The 21,702-nt window shown below is 38.4% G+C and overlaps 1 protein-coding gene and 1 long non-coding RNA gene across 12 annotated transcripts in view; one reads left to right on the top strand and one right to left on the bottom strand.

The window, feature by feature from the left end:
* The window catches only part of tafa5l (TAFA chemokine like family member 5, like), a 135,776-nt gene that overhangs the window by 96,881 nt on the left and 17,193 nt on the right, over positions 1 to 21,702 (bottom strand). The gene's annotated exons all lie outside the window — the stretch shown is intronic.
* On the top strand, positions 2,294 to 17,346 carry LOC116720121 (uncharacterized). Of its 6 annotated transcripts, none has more exons than XR_004339322.1 (7): positions 2,294 to 3,569; positions 3,665 to 4,006; positions 4,089 to 4,149; positions 5,010 to 5,121; positions 5,544 to 5,609; positions 10,649 to 10,788; positions 16,992 to 17,346. It is a non-coding gene; the product is annotated as an uncharacterized LOC116720121 (long non-coding RNA). The 6 variants fall into 6 exon arrangements; XR_004339323.1 differs by having other exon boundaries at positions 5,010 to 5,143; XR_004339318.1 differs by having other exon boundaries at positions 5,010 to 5,609.

Raw genomic sequence — 21,702 nt, 5'->3', positions numbered from 1 at the left:
ACTGAACTGAACCACTTCAACACACCAGGATCAAATCAAAGCCATTATTAATTAATTATGCTCTGCTTGTTATGAGCCTTTATTTAAATTAATATGATAAATAAATATAAAAACCTTTTAACATCAAAATGTGGCCTTAAATGAAGTATATTTAACAATTGGTTGAAGGTTGCTATTTTCAAAGCTACATTGAAAATAATCTGACAAGTTAACCCCAACAGAATGCTTAGTGTAATTTCTTCAACATGATTGGATACAAATTTGTTCTAGTAAATCAGTCACTCACACTGGCAAGGCCATTCTACTGTCCAGAGCTTTGATTTTCAAACTGCAAAAATAACATCATCACATTTGCATTTTAAAGAAATGAAAAAGATTGTTGCAATAATTGTTGGCTATTATCTCCTATGAGTCGAGGATGTTAATAATACATTCATCTCCTTGGGTGAAGTCAGTAGATTCCTACGCCTTACACAGACGTTCCCAAAAAGGTAAAGGTCACAGAGAGTCGAGGAAACACCGCAGCAACAGATGAGAATGAGAGATAATGTGATTTTGATGTTGTCATGGTATCTGACATAATAACCACATGATTTCTGAATGTCTTACAGCTCTTTTCTCTGCACTTATGTGATCTAGCATTGAAATGGAACCTATATCAGCTATTCATATAGCTAACACGATACAGTGGTTGAAGATGTGAAGCTTTTAGAAGAAGGTAAATCTGTGCTACACATACAGTATATGTGCTGTGATCACATTACAGACCATCAAAGTATAAGCATAGAAATATCATAATATATGTTCCTGAACAGACTGCCTGACTCTTTCACCATGTTCAGCACAGAATTTAGGCCTGGTGGGCATGATGCAATTATTCAACTCTAAACACTTTAATTCCCTGAAAAGGAACAAAGAAAAAAACATTTATTATCAGTAGCATCAACTTTTATACACTCAATAAAACATTCCATCCATTCTAGGTTTTCAGTTTTCAAGTTTTCCTCTTTAATTAGGCCAGTCCAGCCGCACTGACAAAATACTTTGATCAGATTTAATAGGCAATCCCATTAAACGCTGCTGATCACAGCTCCAGTACAACTGGAACCAGACTGGGACCTTGTGTGTGAAATGCTCTGCTTCTCCTCAGGGAGAATTTTATGGCAGCCTGCCATGAAATTATATGACAGGGTGCAGTGAATGAAGTATGACACCGACTCCACTTCCATATTAAAACAATCTCCCTTTAAAGAATGTAATTACTTGTGGGCTGCTAAGGATGAAAGTGATGTTTTACTATGTTTTACAGCAAGGAGCGACGCTGCAAAATAGGATTCTGTCTCAAAACTTATTAAAAATTTGCCCTCTTTTAGATCATGAGCTGTTAATTATTAATTTCAATAAACTTAGTTTGGTATTACTCCTCATTATGACACAGCTACGGAGCGGAGTCCCGCTGTGTCGGCTCGGTCCAGAGATCATGGCATTGATTCTAAACCGGTTTCTAATCAGGCTCTAATCACAACCCTGCCACACAATATGAGGCATAAGTGATTCTCTTCACTGCATCTTTCACTTCTCCGCTGAAAAAAGAGTGCCGCCAACGAAGCAGCGCTTTAGATAGCATGACAATCACATTAGCATGCACAGCATCAGATATGAACTCAGTAAATCTTTTATGCACTCTTTAAAACACAGAGGGAAATATTTGAAATATTCACGGTGCAAGTAATCAGTCTAAATTGATCTGTGATTATCAAATTGTAAAACGTGATCAGAGGGGGGCCAGTGGTGTTAAACACTGCCCTCCATTTGACACTTTTGTAAACTCTGATGTTGCAACAAATGAATATTATGATCATTGAGTAATTGAGTATTTATTTATTTTTTTAGCTGGATTGATTTTATGTGGAAATGTTAACAAAAACCAGCAAGGTACTTATTTAACCATGATAAATGGGTTTAAAATATTTTTTAATCTGATAAATCGATTAATCATCCAAATAATTAATATGATAAATTACTAAAATAATTGTTAGTTGCAGCCCTAATGTTTAATTCATACACTAGAATGAGTTATAGTCTTTGATGTCTTTACACGGTTCCATTTTTAAAATATTGTATTTCTCACCAAATATATTAATATTAAAATAAATATTATGTTTCTCAGTTAGGAAAGACAGTTTATCCCATAAATCACAAATGTTGTCAACAGATGGACAACATTCTATAGTCTCAGTGTTCTTGCTCTGGCCTATTCAAATCATGAAGCACTTTGTCTTTATAGCTACAACAGAAAATTAACAGCACTTCTCTCAGCTGCTTTCAGACATGAAGCTTCAATTAAGTGAAAGCAGCAGCTTCTCCTCTCTGACAGCACTGATGACATGATGCCTCCAGGTGATGCCAGGAAGAAAAAAGTTTTCTGCAGCTGATAATAACTTTGCTCATTACCTGAACAGCATTCGGGACATGCAGCTAAAAATCCCAATTAAACTTCTCAATAAAACCCCAAAAGTTCAGCAAACTTAAAAAGGTGGAGGAATATTTCATCTTTTTGAACACAAATGCAATACAAATGCAATGCCCTGCAAAGTATTCACACCCCTCGAGCTTCTGTAGACATTTTGATGTTACAACTGACAAAATCAATTTCATTAGGACTTTACAGAACACAAAGCTGTACATAATTATGATGGCCTAGTTAAATACATGTCTTTCCAGATATTTTTATTAAAAAAATCTAAAGTGTTTTTGTATTTAACTCCTTTTTAGCTGATACGTTGCTTGTGGAGCCAGTTTTGCTGCAGTTGACCCTCCATCCCAGACCCAATGGTGTGAACTTTAACACATTTTTTCAGGATGTCCTGCTTTATTTCTATCCATCTTTTCATCAACAATGACCAGCCACGATGTGTCTCATATTACACCAAACATAATGTAACTGATAATCATCATTTTTCTTATGGTTCACAGCTTCAGATATACAATATTTAGTATGGTAATAATGACATTTTATTCATACCACACGCTACAAAATGACAATAAAAGAATTAACCAAGGTAAAAAATAAAAATAAAAACTCCTAAAATATCAGTAATGTCTTAAGAACAATGCTTTCAGTTCATTTTGATAATCTGCTTCAACCATCTCTATAAATCATCTAATGTTCTCTAGCACCAATTCAAAAACACTAAATTAAGTATTTTTCTCTAGTTTAGTGTCAGTAGGCCTATCTTAGAACATTTGGAAAAAAAGTAAATCAATTTACAAGAAAATGTTCAACATAATACAGGAACTTTTTTTGAGTCAAAGTTCCTTAATATTGGTTAAAAAAACATAGTTTTCATTGGCAGATATTGTTGTGGAGCGGGGGGTTCCTGGGTTTCTTTGTGGGTTTTGTTTTCTTTTGTTTACTCAACCTTCAGCCACTAGATGGCGTCAGATTCACCTTCTCTCTGGAGACTGGTGGATTTTCCTCCACACCAGGTTTTCATCATCTCATCAGGCCGAGAGTACAAGAGGAGAGGGCTGCCAGTACTTCGTCACCAGAGTGTTTGCCAGCAATGGTATTTCTGAGCCCCCAGAGCTTGTCTCAGTGTTCCCTCAGAGGTTTTTTCCTCCGAGTGACTCCTCTCGTGTTTTCTTTGTATCTCGCCTTCAGGTGCTCCCTTTCGAGACGCCGTGGATCTCCCAGTGACGATCTAGTCTGGTTTCCCTTCCGGATTCTTTCCCTCGTGACGCCGTGGACAGTACCCACTGCCCGAGTCCCGTCTGCAAAACCTCCCCGTTGGATCTCAAGTCTTCCCTGGTTTGCCTCCGACTGGTAGCCGAATGGCTCCCTTGTCACCGGCCTGCCCGAACTTACCTGCCCGCTCTCCACCGCTCCATCACGGAACCACTCGATTATTATCTGCCCAGAACCTGGAACTTGGACTCACAAAGAGATAAAGAAACCCGAACCCATGGACTACTCCTCCCGGACCGAATATTCTCACCCATACAAGTAAGATCTACCCATTTGTTGCTGTTTTCACTCCCTTTTCCCACCGTCTGTGAACTCACCCATACTTCGTTGTTTCTCATAGAGCTTCGACCGCTCCAAGAGACTTTCCCCCTCTACCCGGACCAATCCCAGCAGATTACTCTGTGCATAAAGAAATAAACTTATTTTTACTGATTCCGTTTCTCCAGTGTGGTGTTCTGCATGTGGGCGAGACAAATAGAAACCAACATGACAGATATAATATCGGACATATATCTTAGTGAAATAGTCTGCCAGTGGAACTAATAATTTTTCATCAATATTAAGGAATTATATTGTATTATATTCTAATTATATTAGAACAAGCTCCTGTATCTTTGTCAGTTTTGTCTTATTTCAAGTAAACTGAGAATATTTGCACTAGAAACCAGATTTAAAAAATACTTTAAGATTTTGTTTTTGCAGTGAAACGTTCTCTATCAGACCTGATTAAGGAAAACAAATTGGAAGTCCCTGTTTACATCTGATCAAATTAACTTTTTCTTCTAAGTGATGGACGGAAAATGTTCAGCTGATGGTCTGAAATCTCCTGTAGATCTTCAGAATAGAGAATTCACATATTTCCTCACAGATTCAAGGAAATTTAATTTTAAGAGACTTTTTATTCCAGTAAGTCCAGAACATGGCAGAAAAATTCCCTCCTTTGCTTATTTAAATCTTTTTTTATCATTTCATATGCAACTGAATCTAAAGACAGCATCTCAGCTCGAGAAGCTGAGCCAAATGTTGGGAATATTCTAATATTTATTAAAAAAAATTGTTTAATAATCAGCCTTGGAGTAGAATATCATGCTAAATCTGCGATGGTACTGCTTTACACTTCATATTAAAGACTGTGAAAAGAAACCAGTTCTATAAATGTAAATCCATTTAGTGCATACAGACTAATCTCCTACTGCTGCTTTAGTTTTAACTTCAGCATTAAAGACTTAACTTTTCCTTTTAATCTGCTCTAATCTCACAGCTCTGCCTGTGCGACACAGGATGACCTCACCCACTCGACATATACTTGTCAAGCAGCTGCAGCCAAACGCATCTCATTACCGTAGCACCACTTGATGTGTGCGGCGCAGCAGGTATGGTGAAACAGGACTCCAGGTGAGCCTGACATCTGTCAAACATCTGTTTGACTGACCCGGTGCTACATGCTTCCTGACGTCCGCTGTGATCTAATGCAGCTCTGCAAATCCAGCAGAGGAGAAAACAGCTTAATGTTGTGAGCTCGGCATTTTTTAAAGGAATCCTTCTTTAAAGTGGCAGTATTATGTATTATGTTACCTTCATTTGTTATAAAACTGCTCTATGTATCAAGAAATTCAACTTTGTAATTTGACACCTTGAAATTGAGAATCTGCAAATCTCCAGGGATTGTTGGATGGCAAACAACCAGGGAGGGAGGGATGGATGGATGGATGGATGGATGCTGTCTACCAAGCAGGTCACCATCTGCATGCTTGACTTCGTTTGACCTTTGTTTGACCTCTGTTTGGCCTTGCAGCTGCTCTGTCCCGCCTGCAGCCAGAGCAGGCTCCTGTATGGAACAGAGGACTTCCATACAGACGCAGTAAGTTTTATATGATCATCTCTTTTGTATGCATGTTAACATCCAGTCAGGCAGCATCGTCCTCCTGAAAAAGCTCGGCATATTCCAATCAGCTCTGTGTTCAGCTTTGACGATCCCCGAAGCTACTTCAAGCACCATCATTATACAATCACAAGCAACCAGTGGGGTTGCAGAGAAAGAGGAGCAAGCAGCACAACACTGCTGGTAACAGAGATGTGCTCTGGTTGCCCCAAATGTTGGTTCTCCAGCTAGCTGCAGAACTGCTCCATGAATAGTTTCACTTTTCAGGACTTCTAGGTCCTTCTGGTTTAGTTATGTTTGTGAAATTTATAGGCAACGCTTGTGTGACATTGCCAAGGGCAGCTTTTAAATAGAAAACACCCCAGTACATGCATGCCCTGCTAACAGTGTAATTCAGGTCTGTCCTTTCATTCAGAACATATGAAGGAGGTTGCTTTACATAGATATGTTGCCAAACTGCAAAGGTAAATGATAAAAGGCTCTGCAGAGGGAAGCTGCTGAAAATAGACTTGAGGCACTTAACAGTGAAGATGTAACTTATATAGAAAATGTTTTTGATATTTGTTAAAATTATCATCATGTCTTTGCTTTGTCTTCTTCTAGGAATAACTGCAGAAACAACCAATCAGAGCCTGAAGGAGGGTCTTAGCGCTGTCAATCAATCTCCTGTACGCACTGTTCACCCCTTGCTCTCTGTTACGCTAGAGCTAGTTCATCATAACATAGCCTGCCATGAATGCTAACGCTATTTAGCATGGCCACCGATGACAGCGGATACAGTTTCCTGAACCAGTAAGTTGTTTCCCACTGGCCCATCGAGCATGATTGACAGCACTAAGCCCCTTTTCCTGGCTCTGATTGGAGGAGATAGATTTTTTGCACAGATTTCATACTATACTGTCACACATATTGACAGTTTTAACAAATATGGAAAAATATTTTTGTAAAAGTTACAGTGCAGCTTTAAGTAGTAATGCGAAAGGCAAAGAACAACTTTGAGATGCAGAGAGAAATGTAAATTTCAATCAAAACAATCCCATCTTTAAGCAAACGCAGAGATGGTAGTGAACAATAGACTATTAAGCCCCCATGAGTGCAGCACAGTAACGTCTCTGACAGTGATGTCAGTACTTAGTAATGCGTTACTGACGTCGGGCCACTTTTTTCAGTAAAGAGTAATCTAACGAGTTGCTATTTCAAATCTAGTAGTCAGACTACAGTTACTTATTGAAATCACTCTGCGTTACTGTGCGTTACTATTTTCTTTTGTAATTTAATTGTATTTCCTCTACGCGTCTTGAGGAGTGACCACCGTTTCTATGTGACAGTTATCAATGGGTATACGCTGTATGCAACGCATAGGGGCGCTGCACTAGAGGCTGTTAATTGTTGTGTCCCGTATTGAACCAATACCGGGCACAATTTGTACGATATTTCTATACATGTCTGATAGACAGACCTGTCACACAGATTTCAACAATAATGACCAAAACATAACACATGATATATTAAGATCAGCTAAATTGTCATGGCGGGACATTAATAGGACCCCTGGATGCTCGTCACAGTTGCCTAGAGATGGCACTACACAGGTAAGCTGCTCTCAACCCGCATCCTTTCTTTCTTTTTTTTTTACCCCTCCAGGGGGTCTTTTGTGGGCTCGAGTGTCCCATATGACAGTAGGCTGACAGGAAACGGGGAAGGAGAGGGGGGAAGACATGTGGCAAATATCGTCGGGTCCAGGAGTCGAACCCACGACGGCAGCGTCGAGGACTCAAGGCCTCCAAATATGGGTCACACTAACCCCTATGCTACCACAGCACGCCCCCCGCATCTTTTTAAAATGTTCACCGATACTACATTGTCTTTTGAAGCAAAACCTCTGGAAAAAATACAGACGTGAGTGGCCAGACATTCCAGGCTGAACAATTTCAGTGAAGTTAAAAAGGGGTGATTTAAAAAGAGAATGTGACGGCGATATTCAGTGACGCATGGAGAGATATCTGACAGAATGGGTCAGGAGAGGAACACTGCAGACCTGTCAGAACCTAGAAGGACCAGACATCAATGTCTCTTCATCCCTCAATCACCTCCTGAGACCAAAAAATCTAGAGGGCAATTTAAAGAACAAATCATACTAATAGATTAATGGTAAATAAATAAATATTGTGAAGAGAAACTGTTTATTTTTTCTAAATTAGTTTGCTAGGGCTTTCTGTGTATGAAAAATGTTGATATCTTTTATAAATAGTTTCATGTGGTCAATGTTATTTCACTATTATTTTATTAATGTGGGTTGCCAGTTTAGGTAACCTGACTTCCCATCGAGCTATAAGAATGAAGGAAAACATGTTAACAAAATGCCTCAGACCTGCAGCCCATAGGCGTTTCTAGAGGCTGGCGGAAATGGCTCTTTGGCTCACTTATATATTAAATGATAAAATAGATATTGCCCTAATTTTTGTTTCATTCTTTTTTAATTGATCTCTAGGCTGCAATTTATTCACACATATGTACTGTACATGCACAAGTCAGATCAGATGCAGTATCCAGTCAGTAACAGTTATCCAACAAGGACATCATTTAAATTAAAGTTTCATTTTTATGTGGTTTGACTGTTGTATTTTTTAAACCTAACACAAAATGAATGCTATTCAGTTGTGAGGATGGAGAGAAAGAAGAGAAGATGAATCAGGACAGACAGGTTAAGGCAACAGATTGGTCTAATATTAGGTGTTAGTGAGGGAACAGCTACTTAATCCCAAGCAATATTTTTTAAACATTTTTTTTTTTTAAATTGTATTAAAATTATATTAAGATCTGTAATTTTTACAACTAATATATAATGCTTTTTGACCATATGACTTAGTGGAGAACACCAAAGTCAAGAGGTGAATGAGGTCATGAGGTCAGTGATCAGTGGCGCAAAAAGTGGGTATGCACTATATGCAACGAATTTTTTTCTAGTCAGCATTTTATGTACTTAACAGCTGTTGTGTATGAAATGATCAATAACAGAGGAACAGCACTGATTAGGCGCCCCTCCCCTCCTGCCAGCCACTCTCCCTTCCCATACAAGTAGCTTGGGTGAGTTTTTTTTTCTTTTATATTTGAATTGTAGGAATGATCTCGACAACAGGGAGATAAAGATGGGGCAGCAGAAAAAAACTCCGGAGCATAAAACAGAAAATGGAAAGAGGGGGAGGGATAAAGATGTTGGAGAGACAAAGAAAAGCTTTTCAAAGTGGTTGAAAGACAGTAGGTAAGTAATGTCAGTGTATCAACAAGAGAGTTGTAAATATTCAGATTAGCTTAAGCTAGCCTAAAATGACAGGTGGTTGTTGTTGTCTCCACCCTGTATTGAACCAATACGGGACGCGATTTATTTAGTATTGTTATAAATGTCTGATAGACACACCTATCACACACATCTCAACAATAAGTAGGTCTGTCACGATAACAAATTTTGCTGAGCAATTAATTGTCTCAAAAATTATTGCGATAAAATATAATATTGTTTGAAGACCTTTTTACACTGATTTAATGGAAATGACGTAATAAAGCATGCGATTTCCTGCCAAAGTTAGATACACTTTATTTTCAAAAGAACACTAAACACTGGAACTGTTAAACAAAACAACCAAAAACAAAAATAAAATGGATTCTCCGTCTCCATTAACAAAAAATGTACTTGAATAAAGTACATTTAGCCAAAGTACATAAAGCCAAAGTGGAAATAAATACTGCATTCAACCAAAAGAGTGCAGATTATGAAGTCTGTGTACTATGTTGCCCTTCAGTAATCATTAGATTTAAATAGAGAAGATGGGCAGATCTGACTACCTGATACAATAGTTCACACTACACAATTTTTTGCCATGATTTTCCCCTTACAACAATCTTAGAACGTCGGCCCCTCTAAGATTGTCGCTTGCGATTTCATAACCAGCGAAGTCAGCAAAAAGTCTGAAATCAGGGCATGGCTGGAGTGGTTGGCTGACCTACTCGAGAACTGGACAGGCGGTAAAGTGATCACCATCTACGGCCCTTCTGAAAAGTATGACATTATACATTAATTAAAGATGAGTTGTACAAGTTTATGTCATAGAGGAGAAGGGGGAGGGGGGCATGACATGTTTGCATACACCTCAGAAAGTATGTAGTTGCACCCCTGGTCTGACATCCAGTTAGTTTTAGTCAGACTCTCCCTGTCCATCATTTTCCAGATGATCCGTCCCACTGTGTCTTTGTTAATGTCAAGTTAATACTGTATATTACCTCTGAATTACATCGAGCTTCGCGTTGCGCTCCAGAAAATTGCAAACAACAAGACTAATATGAACAGCGCAATAAACGTGAAAACAGCTACGAATGAATGTGTCCGTAAAGTTGTGCAACTAAACACCATAATATTAAGTGTCACAAATCTGTGCAACGGGATATCTGAATTGTAGAGCAGCAGGAGGAGCGCTGTGAGCACCGCTCTGACACCAAACGCAGGGCTGTAACGCACAACTGGGACGCTGGGGCGGGGGAAGGGGGCCAAAAACCTATTTATAGTTTTCCAGACAATACTGGAACACACAAAAACACACACAAATTACTAAAGATTAAACAATCTCCCCTTCAGTTCAACCATATAAGTGGAGACACATTGTTGATATTAGCATTATAAAATAACTTGTAATTAAATATTGGCAAAGATCAATGTAATTTTCACAGGTGGTGGAGCATTGTTGTTAGCAGCTGCTGAAAGTAGGGCTGGGCAATGTATCGAGTATACTCAATGTATCGAGTATACTCAATGTATCGCGATATTTTCAATTTACGATAGTTAAATGGCTATATCGCAATCATCGAGTATAAATTGTCGTTCAAATAATAAACTTTTGGTGTCAAATTCACTGTGAGTATGGTTCACCGACACCCTACGAATGCATCACTAGTCCCTCCCCCTCATAACCTTAAAATTTTCTACCAATCACGCTGGGCAGAGAAAACAAACAACATGGTGACAGCGAGAGTTTGAGGCGAGCCGTGAATGAGACGGTAACTGAAGAGGAATCAGATGAACTAGTCTACTTATGAAGAGAAACGGCGTTGGTCAATAATTTGGCAATGGTTCAGATTTTATATGGAGGATGTCGAACAAAATGAGGTAATTTGCGAAACATGTTTATAAAACTATTGCCACAAAAGATTGTACCACAAATTTATTTCACCACCTATGAGAGTATTCTTTTACATGTCGTTCATAGCCGCGCTGCCGTGGTAGAACTAGTCTGGTAAAGTGAAACCTGGAGACGTAGGTAGGATTCATTTAGTGCTATGCAAAGGGAACAACACCTCAAAACTACTCGTTCATTTTTTTTCTCGCTCTCTGTCGGCTTTACAAAGACAAAGACAAAGACTCGCTGCCATAGCAACTGGCAACAATGCAACTTTATGTATCAGGATTCAGCACCAATAACACTCAAACATTAACCCCACATAGAGCAGAACATTCAGTTCTTTACAGTTTTATATTTTTAGGCTTGTTATGTATTTTGCGATTATTAATAAGTGATTGCTGTAGTTGATTAGTGACCGCTGCTATTAGCCACGCTAACACAACGGTGGTTGTTTAAATTTTCTAATTTAAACACCTGCTTTACTGATGATCTGTCAGTTTTTGTGTTGGTCGCCATTTTTATTTATAAGCTGAACCAAAACACATCTTATTCCACAGCACATCTATTTGATAAGTTTGTCAAAGTCAAGCACAACTGACCTTCTTCCCTCTCCCTCGCTATTGTTTTTTTCTTAGTTAAAACTTATTTCTGACCTTGTTACCTAGTCTTAGTGTAGACAGTTCATAGCAAAACACTGCATCCCTTTTATATGAGCTTACATTTAAGTCTAGCAGGGAAATGGCGGCAGGAACTTGCGTGGGTGACATGCTGCAAGGAGTCTAGTTTAAAATAACATTGGAGCTCATTTAAGAATATCGTGATATATATCTTATATCGTGATAGCAAAAATATATCAGGATATTTGATTTTCCTCCTATCCCCCAGCCCTAGATGAGAGTAACTAAAAAAGTTACTTTTAATGTAACTAAGTTACGTTTCAAGGAGTAAACAGTAATCCGATCAAAGTTACTTTTTTAAAGATAAAATCTGTCTGGTTTGTGGAAAACAGTGGGATTGTGTGAGTCTGTCATCAGTGAAAGCCGATTGTAAAGCTGGAGTGATTCACTTTCAGAATGTAGCAACACAACCTGGTGACATATTTCTTGAAATGCCATCTGTCATTTCCTTCGACAGCTCATGTAGCGCAGCCCGGCAACGGCACAGATTGTTGCAGGATAAATTGGATTATTCAAACAAATCACTGTCACACTGTAATTATGATTTTACAATGTATGTAAAGCATACACTGTAAAAAAAGGTGTATGTAAAACAGACAATTCAAACCAAGCTGAGCTCAGACATACACACAGCAAACTGAAGAGGGAACAAATTCACTGTTTTACTCTCAAATTATTGTTCTGTTAGCATGTGCTCTGCTGTGTTTAGTAAAAAAAATTATTCCTTTATAGACATGCACTGAAAAAATGACTAGCTGTCCAGATATTCAAAAGTCTAATAATTTTCCCATCAGTGAACTGACTATAACTAAACACTACCAGGTCATGACAACGACAACACTATTTAGTGGAGAAGTTTTTACAGCAAGAAATGAAAATTATTTTCAAAATTTAGGTTTTTTTTTAATTTCTTTAGAGAAGCACAGAGTCTAAGATTGAAACATACTTCCATTATAAAACCCCAAACAGAGAGATTTAAAGAAAGTCTTTAATTCTGACACTGACTTTTAATTCCAAATAAATAAAAATAATTGCAGACATTTAGAAATCATCTTGCTTAACAATGGGATATGTGATCTTCAGAGGACTACATTCTCTCTACATTTGCTCAAATTTCAGAGGTTGCTGCTGTACTTTGACTGCACCACTGAGCTGGAATGGTGCAGCTCAGTGGTGCACCTTTGAGCTGGTGTCCCAAACTTGACATTGGGAATGTGAAGTTTGACATTCTCAAACTGTCACTGAATAAACCACTGATGCTGAGAGCGACTGACTTGTTATTTATCGAGACCAGTTCAAACCTAAAATTATGTACAGATGAAAGCAGATCTGCTTTGATTTTCTGTCCTTGCCAACATGACAGATGACCTACGACGATGGTGGAGGCAGCGCAGCCTCCCAGCCAGGAATTTACATTGACTGTGACCTCCGGGTTATTGCAGCTGACAGTGTTTTTAGGATAGTGTTTAAAAAGTGATAAAATCCTTAGAAGAAATGTGGTGTTGAGAACAGTTTTACAACTTTACAGATCATTCTATGACAGTCACTTTCAAAGGAAGAGTTTAGTCGGATTTAAAGATGGAGTGTACAGATAATCTCGCCATGGGAGTACCAGGGTTTTCGACCTCTCCCCTGACGTCCCGAAACAGGGTCAAAAGACCCTGAGTCCAAACTGACTACTCTGATGGCTCAAATTAGCATCCCTTCTTCAATTGTAAATGTGGCCATTGACCGTCAGGCCAGAAGGTAGGAGTGTGAATAGTCCATGTTGGGGGTGGGTGCGATCTATGATGGTATCTATGATACCTACAGGACATCAGATCTTCTGTAGGTAATGCTCTTCAGTTTAGTTTTGAAGCATACATGAAGTGTTTTTGGAGAGATGTGACCTTTTGCAGCTGATCCATGATGTTGTGCTGCATTATCCAGGTCATTTTGCCAAATGTACATAGAGTTTGCAAAACATACAATCTGTTTCAAGAAATATGCAAAGGTTTTTCTAAAAGAAATTAGTAATGTTTTTCTTTTAAATAAAGCTAAGTGGGTTTAAAATGACAGTTTAGAAATAAACTAACCAAATTAATTGTGTTGATCCACCTCAAAAAAACATGCAAAAAGTGTAAGCAAAAGAGATCTGGGAGACTTTGCACATGCAAATTTGCATGCAGCCTTTTGTGCTGTGGAGGATAAATAGGTGACTGCTTCACCTATTTAGTTCACAAGAACTAATGGCATTTATTTCAGTCATTATCTTGCGGGGGGTGACCAAGGTTCCATCACTATGTGACAGCTGGTCAGCAAACCTGGCAAACATGATTGACATGGCAGCACTGAATGCACATGTGCTTTATCAGGCATGCATTGGGGTGCAGGAGAGACGGGTGGACTTCCTGGTTGAGCTTGCAAAAGAGTTCGGTAACTCTCATGTGAGTGAGAAGAAGGCACACAAGGAGAAACTGCTTCGGCAACAACCTTCCACACCCAGCTCAGGCAAAAGGGCGAAGTGTCAGGTCAACCATCGATGCAGGATGCGTGTCCCGAGGCCGAAACATCATCAGTGACCCCTCACACCCCCACCATGGACTGTTCTCCCTGCTGCCCTCTGGAAAGAGGTTCCGCAGCATCCGGTGCAGGTCCACCAGGTTCCGAAACAGCTTTTTCCCACTTGCCATCAGACTGCTGAACTCTTAACTGGACTGCACTCAAAAACTGGTCTCCACTTTATACCTTGCACATGTACAGAGCTAAATAACTTCTATTTTACTGTCAGTCCTGCACTTTATATTTTATATTTAGATTTATATTCATATTTTATACTGTATTTTATTTTACTCTGGAGTAACCTCACGACATTTGTCAAGAAAATCCGAGCTCATCCCACTTCCCCATGCTGGAGATTTTAGTTTAACAGTAATAATAAATAAAGTTATCTTTAAAATGAATCACTCAAGTGACATCTAGGCCCAACCGTAGACTTAAGTGTCAATAAAATAAATCTGGTTGTGTGTGTTGTTTTTGTCTCCTGCAAACTTTGCTTTAATTCTACTTTTTTCTATCTAATCATAAGAAATCATAGTCAGACAGAGAGAGTCATGAAACAGGAAAAGCAGGTTTCCTGGAAAAAGAGGAAGTAAGTTTCCAGCCTGCAGATATATAAAAATAGCTGAGACTATTCCTTATTTTAAAGCATGAAAGTTTTAAAGAATGAAATCTAAACATTTTGAGTAATTTGATAAGATTCAAAGTAAAATACTTATATTAATATTGGTTTACTTGTAATAATATTTACACGTACATTTGTGGGAACACTTACAAGAAAAACAAGTAACTGTAACTTTGGTATCAAATAATTAGAATCATGGATTATTCTTGGTTTCTTTTCAGAAAAACATCTGTAATAACTCACATTAAGATTATAATAAGTATAATTAATAAGTTATGGTTATAAAATCATAAATGAATGCTAAATCAGAGAAGCTAAAGAAAATAAATGTGATATAAATGTGATTTTGACATTGAACTTGACATGGTGTAAAAAGGTGTAACTGCAATTAAACATCACTGATATGTTGGAGGTAGATGGTAGGTGAAAGGTGAAAGATTAAGGGAAAAAGGGGAACTAACAGGAGAGCAGAGATGACCAACGCTTTATTTAGAAACAGATTGAACAACGTAAACGTTTCAGAGAAAATGTCGTGCAGGCAATGGACACAGGAGGTTGAGCAACCCTGAGACATTAGCACAGACATCAGGAAATGTCTGTAAGACAGTGATGGATATGAGATCATCTGTCTAAGCAGACAGCAAACGCACCAAATGGGTGGATAAACCCTATAAAAGGTGGGTGCAAAAGAGGAACCTTTAATTGGATCCTCCGGGCAGCTTCGAGCCAAGATCGAGATGGACAAAGAACTCTGCAGCTGAAGAAGAGCCGGGGCCACAGAGCCGAAGACTGTCCTGCGCATGGGGACCAACCCGTCAGGCCCACAACCTGTGACTTCAAATCGCACTTCTCTCATCGGCTGGGTTCAGACCCCAAAGACAAAGATGAAGATAAAGACAAAGACCAAGGCAAAGACAAAGAACAAAGGCAAAGAAGAAGAACTGGTGCCTTCCTTCCTGCAAGTCCTGTGTGACCTCACCATCCATGCGGAGAAGAAGCTCATCAGACCTACAGAGATCCCTGCCTTCGCCGATCAACATCTTCCTCCTGCTGCAACACCTTCTTCATCATCAGGCCAGGTCTGGGGTTCGAAACGTCAAACTCCGTCCGTCTCTCTCAAAGGTTCCCTTTTTTAGTTCTCAGTGTCAGCAGTAGGGAAAGATAGACTAGATGATTGATTTTACTTATTTGATTATTTCTGCTACTGAATTAAGCTGTACTGACCCTTGCAAAACTGCCTTACTAATAAAATATTTAGCATAAAGAAAATCTAAAAGATGTTGTGGACATTCAGTTAATGAGTCACCTTAAAGTTCTTTGATGGTTGTAAAATAGCTGTGATGTTTGATTCTGGAGAGGAAAAAGTTTAAAATGTTTTTAAGTTGCTGGTAGCCCAAATGTAAAACATCATCCTTGGGACTCGCCCGAGTCACTAAAACCTACCTGGTTCAATAACAAATGCAAGTTGTAAAATAGAGAACGAGCGACCGTTAACAGGTGTGCTCTGTGAAACTAGTTGGCTGTAGGCTGCTCAGTCTGGCTAATTCACAGGGGGAAGAAGGGTGGGACACCTGGATGTAGGCCGTCAAAAATCAGGTGAATCGTTTCTCGAAACCAGCTTAAACAGAGTTTACTTCAGTTCTGGACAGGGTAAATCCCAGCAGATTTAGAAAACTCAATTAACCCGTTAGAAGGAGAGCTGGTAGCACATCTCCCCTCTCAGAAGAGGAAGTACGAGAGTGAGAGAGTAGAGACAGAAGGGGGGGGTGTTGCGCAACAACACATTGGAACCTCAAACATTGTCCTGAGCCGTATGCAACGAAATTTCGTTCTGTATACACCCTGTGCATGCAAAATGACAATAAAGTCAGTCTAAGTCTAAGTCTAAGGAACAATTGTGCAACTGTGAGATGCGTTGAGGCCATTACCAGGGTAATTATAAGGTAATGGCCTTATTTACAGAACAAAAGCGCCTGCTAGCTAAAATCCTTCAGGTCAGTCGACCCATCTCTGTCGACCCATCAATGGGTCAGTCGACCCATCTCTGGCTCCAAAGGTAGAAATGTTAAATGACCTTTCTCTGGTACTTCCAGTGTTCAGATTTGCCAGAGCTGAGAATACAAGTGTGATGGCTGCATTTAAATGTGGTAACACTACACATAATATTTTAGACAATCTCACCATACTTCTATATTGTTTCTTTAAATCTAGGATTTCATTTGCAGAATAACTGTTTTTTGTTTAGAATGTAACACATCATAACACTGTGTTCTAGAATAAATGCACACTTTTTAGTTTACACTGTTATGTTTTGCTTGATTTAACCTTTGTTTGTTTTGATTTACCTCAGTGTCGGCTGCTCCAGTCCTTCAGGGAACAGAGAGGAGGAGAAGGGGTGGAGCAAGCCTACCGAGACTGCAAATTGGTTAATACCACTACTCATCATCAAGAGGGGGGGAATGGGATTTTCCTATGTTGACTTCAGTTAGGTTTTTGTGTGTTCGTCCCTTTGTGTCTTCTATGTGGCCTGATCAGCCAGTATTTAAGTTTCCCCTTTGTCTCATTTAGGTAGGCCTGTTTGTTTGAGTCAGTATGAGTTGAATTGTTACTTTGACCTCTTTTATGGGCCCAACCTTATCATTTTTCATTATTTTCCCAAGTTTTTGTTTTGGGTTAAATAAAAAACAATTATTTTTGAATTTAAACTTGTGCCTGGCTCTCCTTTGACTGCTCGGTCCATCACAACAAGGCTGGAACATATAGAGAATGTCAGCCTTACAATCACGTCCAGAGGATTAACTATCCATTTACTCTGAGACTATATCAATGAGAAAAAAGTTCACCAAATTGATTGAGCAATTTGTACAATAATGCGTTAAGATATTTTTCAGATGGAAAACGTGTCAATAAAACATGGCTGATGTTGGGCTGGCTTCCTCTGAGATGCAAAGAATTGAGAGGAGGATCAGGGATGACTATAAACGTTTGGATAAAAAAAAGGAAATGATAGGGTCACATCGCTGTCTACTTTTGTTTTCAGAAAGCTGACAAAGACGTTGATGTGTGCACTGTCCCTCCTCCATAGTGATAATTATGCAGCCGGCCACTGCTGATTAAAAGATCTAATCTGCAAGCTTGGTGTTTAACATCTCCCAACAAGTTCCAGCACTTTAAATCTTCTCTTCCACTGCATGAGATATTACTTCAATCCAAAATAATCTGTCACTGGCAGTAATCAAATACAGTAATGTGCAGGGAAACATCGTTTTGCTTTTTATTCTTTGTCAGAACAAAGGTGTAACTGTAGTACTGGATGTTTTATTCAGCAGCAAAGTGTGGTGTTGACAGATGTAGCCTAAGCTGAAGCACAAATATAAAACTGTGACAGCAGAAATTAGGGCTTCCTCTGTCTGCAGCAGGAATAATGGGAACGTTGTTCCAATATTAAAATATGATCCACTGTAACAAAGAGTATGATGGGAAAAGTCTGTAACAACATTCAAACCTTGGAGCTACTGAGAATTACACTAATCCTTCCTTCCTCGGTCGAACACCAATTTTCAGTTTTCACATATTTATTGTGTTCCAATGACTAAAACATAACAGAAAAATATGTACAGCAGCTTTTTAAATTTTTTTTATTATTCTTAAAGTGTAGTTTTTGAAATGTAGCTAAAAATTCAAGAACATTAACCTAAAATGCCTTGACATTTTACATGTCAAGGCATCTAATTATTCAAACAATTTTTGTTATTTCATTAAACCAAATGTTAGGCTTTCTAATTATTTTAATATCAAAGGGTTTTGTTAATAACTTTAAAACACAAAACAATTTTTACCAAAGCTAACGTTAGCCTTTTACCTGATAATAGCTAATGCGTTAAGCTAGTGCTAGCCATATTTTAGAAAGCTAACTGCAGTACATTCACACTTTGAGCAGAGCAATGTTCATACAGCCAATATAGAAAGGCATTATTTCATTTACCGTTGAATATTCAGTATGGAATTTTCTATCTAAATAATTATGAGATTATTTTTTTGTTTTTTTATTATTATTTAATTTTTTTGTTATAATTTATTATAATTATGCAGTTTCAATAAATAATAATCACTCCCATGGCATCAGTCCATATTTGCCTCAGGACTTTGCAAAATAACTAAAATCATGTTGTTTTTTACTGTACAACCTACAGATCCCCAGTCTTCATCGCAATATTGTTTTTTGCAATCTCAAAGGATTGCATGCAATATTTGCTAGGCTACCTTGAATCCTGTCTATTTAAACTCTGATTACCAATAATATGTTTGCTGAACTTGCAGTTAATTTATGTCCACAATTGATCTTGACTTTAGTGACAGATGAAAATGTTCAGAGCCAGCGGTGACATTGTGGTGTTGGAAAAGAAACATTTTTAAAGAAACTGAGCACAACTGCAACCGCCAAAACAAAATTAAATAACAGAAATAGCTCTATTTTCACCCAGCAGTGTTAAGAACCTTTATCTAATTTCCATGAAAATCGGAAAGTGCAACAGAGTTCATGTTGTTTATGTGCTAATATTGTATATATCAATGGTAGATCAGAGCCGATCAATTGAAAATCGGCTGTTTAGTTTATCTCTATTATCTTTTAAATTTCAAACTAAAAGTTACCACTTTCACCGTCAAGCATTTCATCCTAACAAACTGTGGAGACTCTACAGTTACGTTGCAATAGATAGATGCTGTAACTATATTTAAAAGATATCATTCAAAGGAGAGCATAAATAAAGTGATGATGTGTTACAGATCGCTACAGGCTGATTTACTTGGACTGGAAGGTTTTTTTTGTCTCAGATAAAAAGGACCTGACCACACCGTGCAGCTGCAACCCGGTCAGTCCGTACACTGTAAAAAAAGTCAGTAAATTTACGGTAAAAAACTGTAAAAAACCAACAGTTTTTGACCGTCGTATCCAAAAACATTGCATTACCGTAGAAATTACATGGAACTACCGTAAGTCGAAACTGCAAAGAAAGTCAGTAAATTTACGGTAAGAAATGGTAAAAGACCAACAGTGTTTGACCGTCGTACCCAAAAACATTGCATTACCGTAGAAATTACATGGAACTACCGTAAGTCGAAACTGCAAAGAAAGGCAGTAAATTTATGGTAAGAAATGGTAAAAGACCAACAGTTTTTGACCGTCGTATCCAAAAACATTGCATTACCGTAGAAATTACATGGAACTACCGTAAGTCAATACACATATATATCATGAATTTTTGACAGTCATGAGCAATAAAAAAAAGGATTGTAAAAATAATAGAAATGGTAAAATCCATAGAAAAATTGTATTCTTTACCAGTAATTAATAATCAATGGTACTAATTTCCCAAATTACAAAGTTTGTTGAAGTTAATCAGCAAAATGTTGCATAGAACTACATTACAATAATTGATTTCTACAAATACATCTTAAAATATATTACTCTCTTCTATTGACTTGTAGTGCAGGGGTTCTCAAAATGTTCTGCTTATAAATCTATATATTGTATTTAGTAAATAGTTATAGGGTGACTCAATCATAAGCATTTTAAAACAATGCAACACAGTTGCTTAGCAAAATAATTGCTTTCATTATTTAATCATTTATTGGGAAATATTAATATATTTATTCATAGTTATTCATTCAAGCTTTCTCTTTTTACTCATAAGGTTCTCCATACCCAGTGGCGCAACTGCACATTATTCAGGTGGATGCTGCGCCCCTATGCGTTGCATACACTGCATACCCACTTTTTGCGCCACTGTCCATATCTTTCAGGGGTCACATCACAATGATTTTCATCTTTCGACTCCCTACCTCGGGAATCCTGTTCTAGTCAACATTTCTAAGATAAATAGAAGCTCTAGTGACCGTTCATTGAACGTGGTCTGATAGGACCAGTAAATGGTAATGAGGGAGGGTGAAGACATGCATCTTGGGTGGTGAGACCTAAACTCGAACCTGTGACTACAGCGTCAAGAACCTTCTCTGTTGTGTGTTACTTCTGAGCCACCGCAAGGGTACTGCATGTTTAGGCTAACAGAGAATCGTTTCTGAGTGACGTCACCCGTACAAGATCGCTCCTCCCCACTCATCTTCATGTGTCCCCATGACATGTTTTATAAACAGAGTAAGGACCATACGCAGTGTTTTGTTCATTCGCCGATTAAATAAAAAGAAATAGAATAATAGCAGCTACAGTGTGTGAAGAGCATTACACTCACTGAGACTTGAGTCCTAGTGTCCATGAAAATGTGTCGTTCAAAACAATCAAATCGTGCGTAAATATTACACCACTAACAGAATTTACATGTACCGTCAATCCTTACATAAACACAGAGTTCTCCATTTTCTGTTGAGTATTTAAGCACAAGCGGGACAGCGGTTGCAATCGATTACCCAAGTTGCTTGATATGTTAACTGCGGTTTAGTTATGATGCAGTCTGACGGTGGGAGGTCTCTTGTCTAAAAAGGTCCGGAATATAATTTACATAAGGACGTAGTTGTCTTTAATACCAAGAACATAGGACAAAAACAGAAGAGATTTAATCTTGACCACGTGCCGACGATCGAACCCAGGTATTCTGAAGGAGAAGTGCAGACAAGCACCAGTGTGCTATTTTCCTTCAACTCGAGTGAAAGATTCAGATCCAACTACTTGGCACATCTCCTGTACATTAGCACCTGACAGGATCCTGTTGGCATTAAAGTGAAGTGCAGCACAAATGTCCTTGTATTAATGACTGGTGTGAGGGCTGAAATTATAGATAAAACGGAAAAAAACTGGTGAAAAACAATAAGATTTGAAAATATAATAGCCCGAGAATTCCAAAACATCTAATTGTAACCCTCTTCATACAATGAGAACGTATCGTTGCCTCGGGGCTGGGGGGGTTGAGCGAGTGAGCATCGCTCCTTCACCCCGCCCCCCAAGACAGCGCTCCTTCCTCTGACGGGGGTGGGGCGCCGATTTATGTTTTCGCGTCCACCTGAAAAATGTGTGGTTGCGCAACTGTGTTTACCCTTATTAACTT

Source organism: Xiphophorus hellerii, chromosome 1, assembly GCF_003331165.1.
Source record: "Xiphophorus hellerii strain 12219 chromosome 1, Xiphophorus_hellerii-4.1, whole genome shotgun sequence".
Classification (NCBI taxonomy): Eukaryota; Metazoa; Chordata; class Actinopteri; order Cyprinodontiformes; family Poeciliidae; genus Xiphophorus; species Xiphophorus hellerii.
Note: the sequence above shows the minus strand (reverse complement) of the source record. Positions and strands in the feature narration are given on the sequence as shown.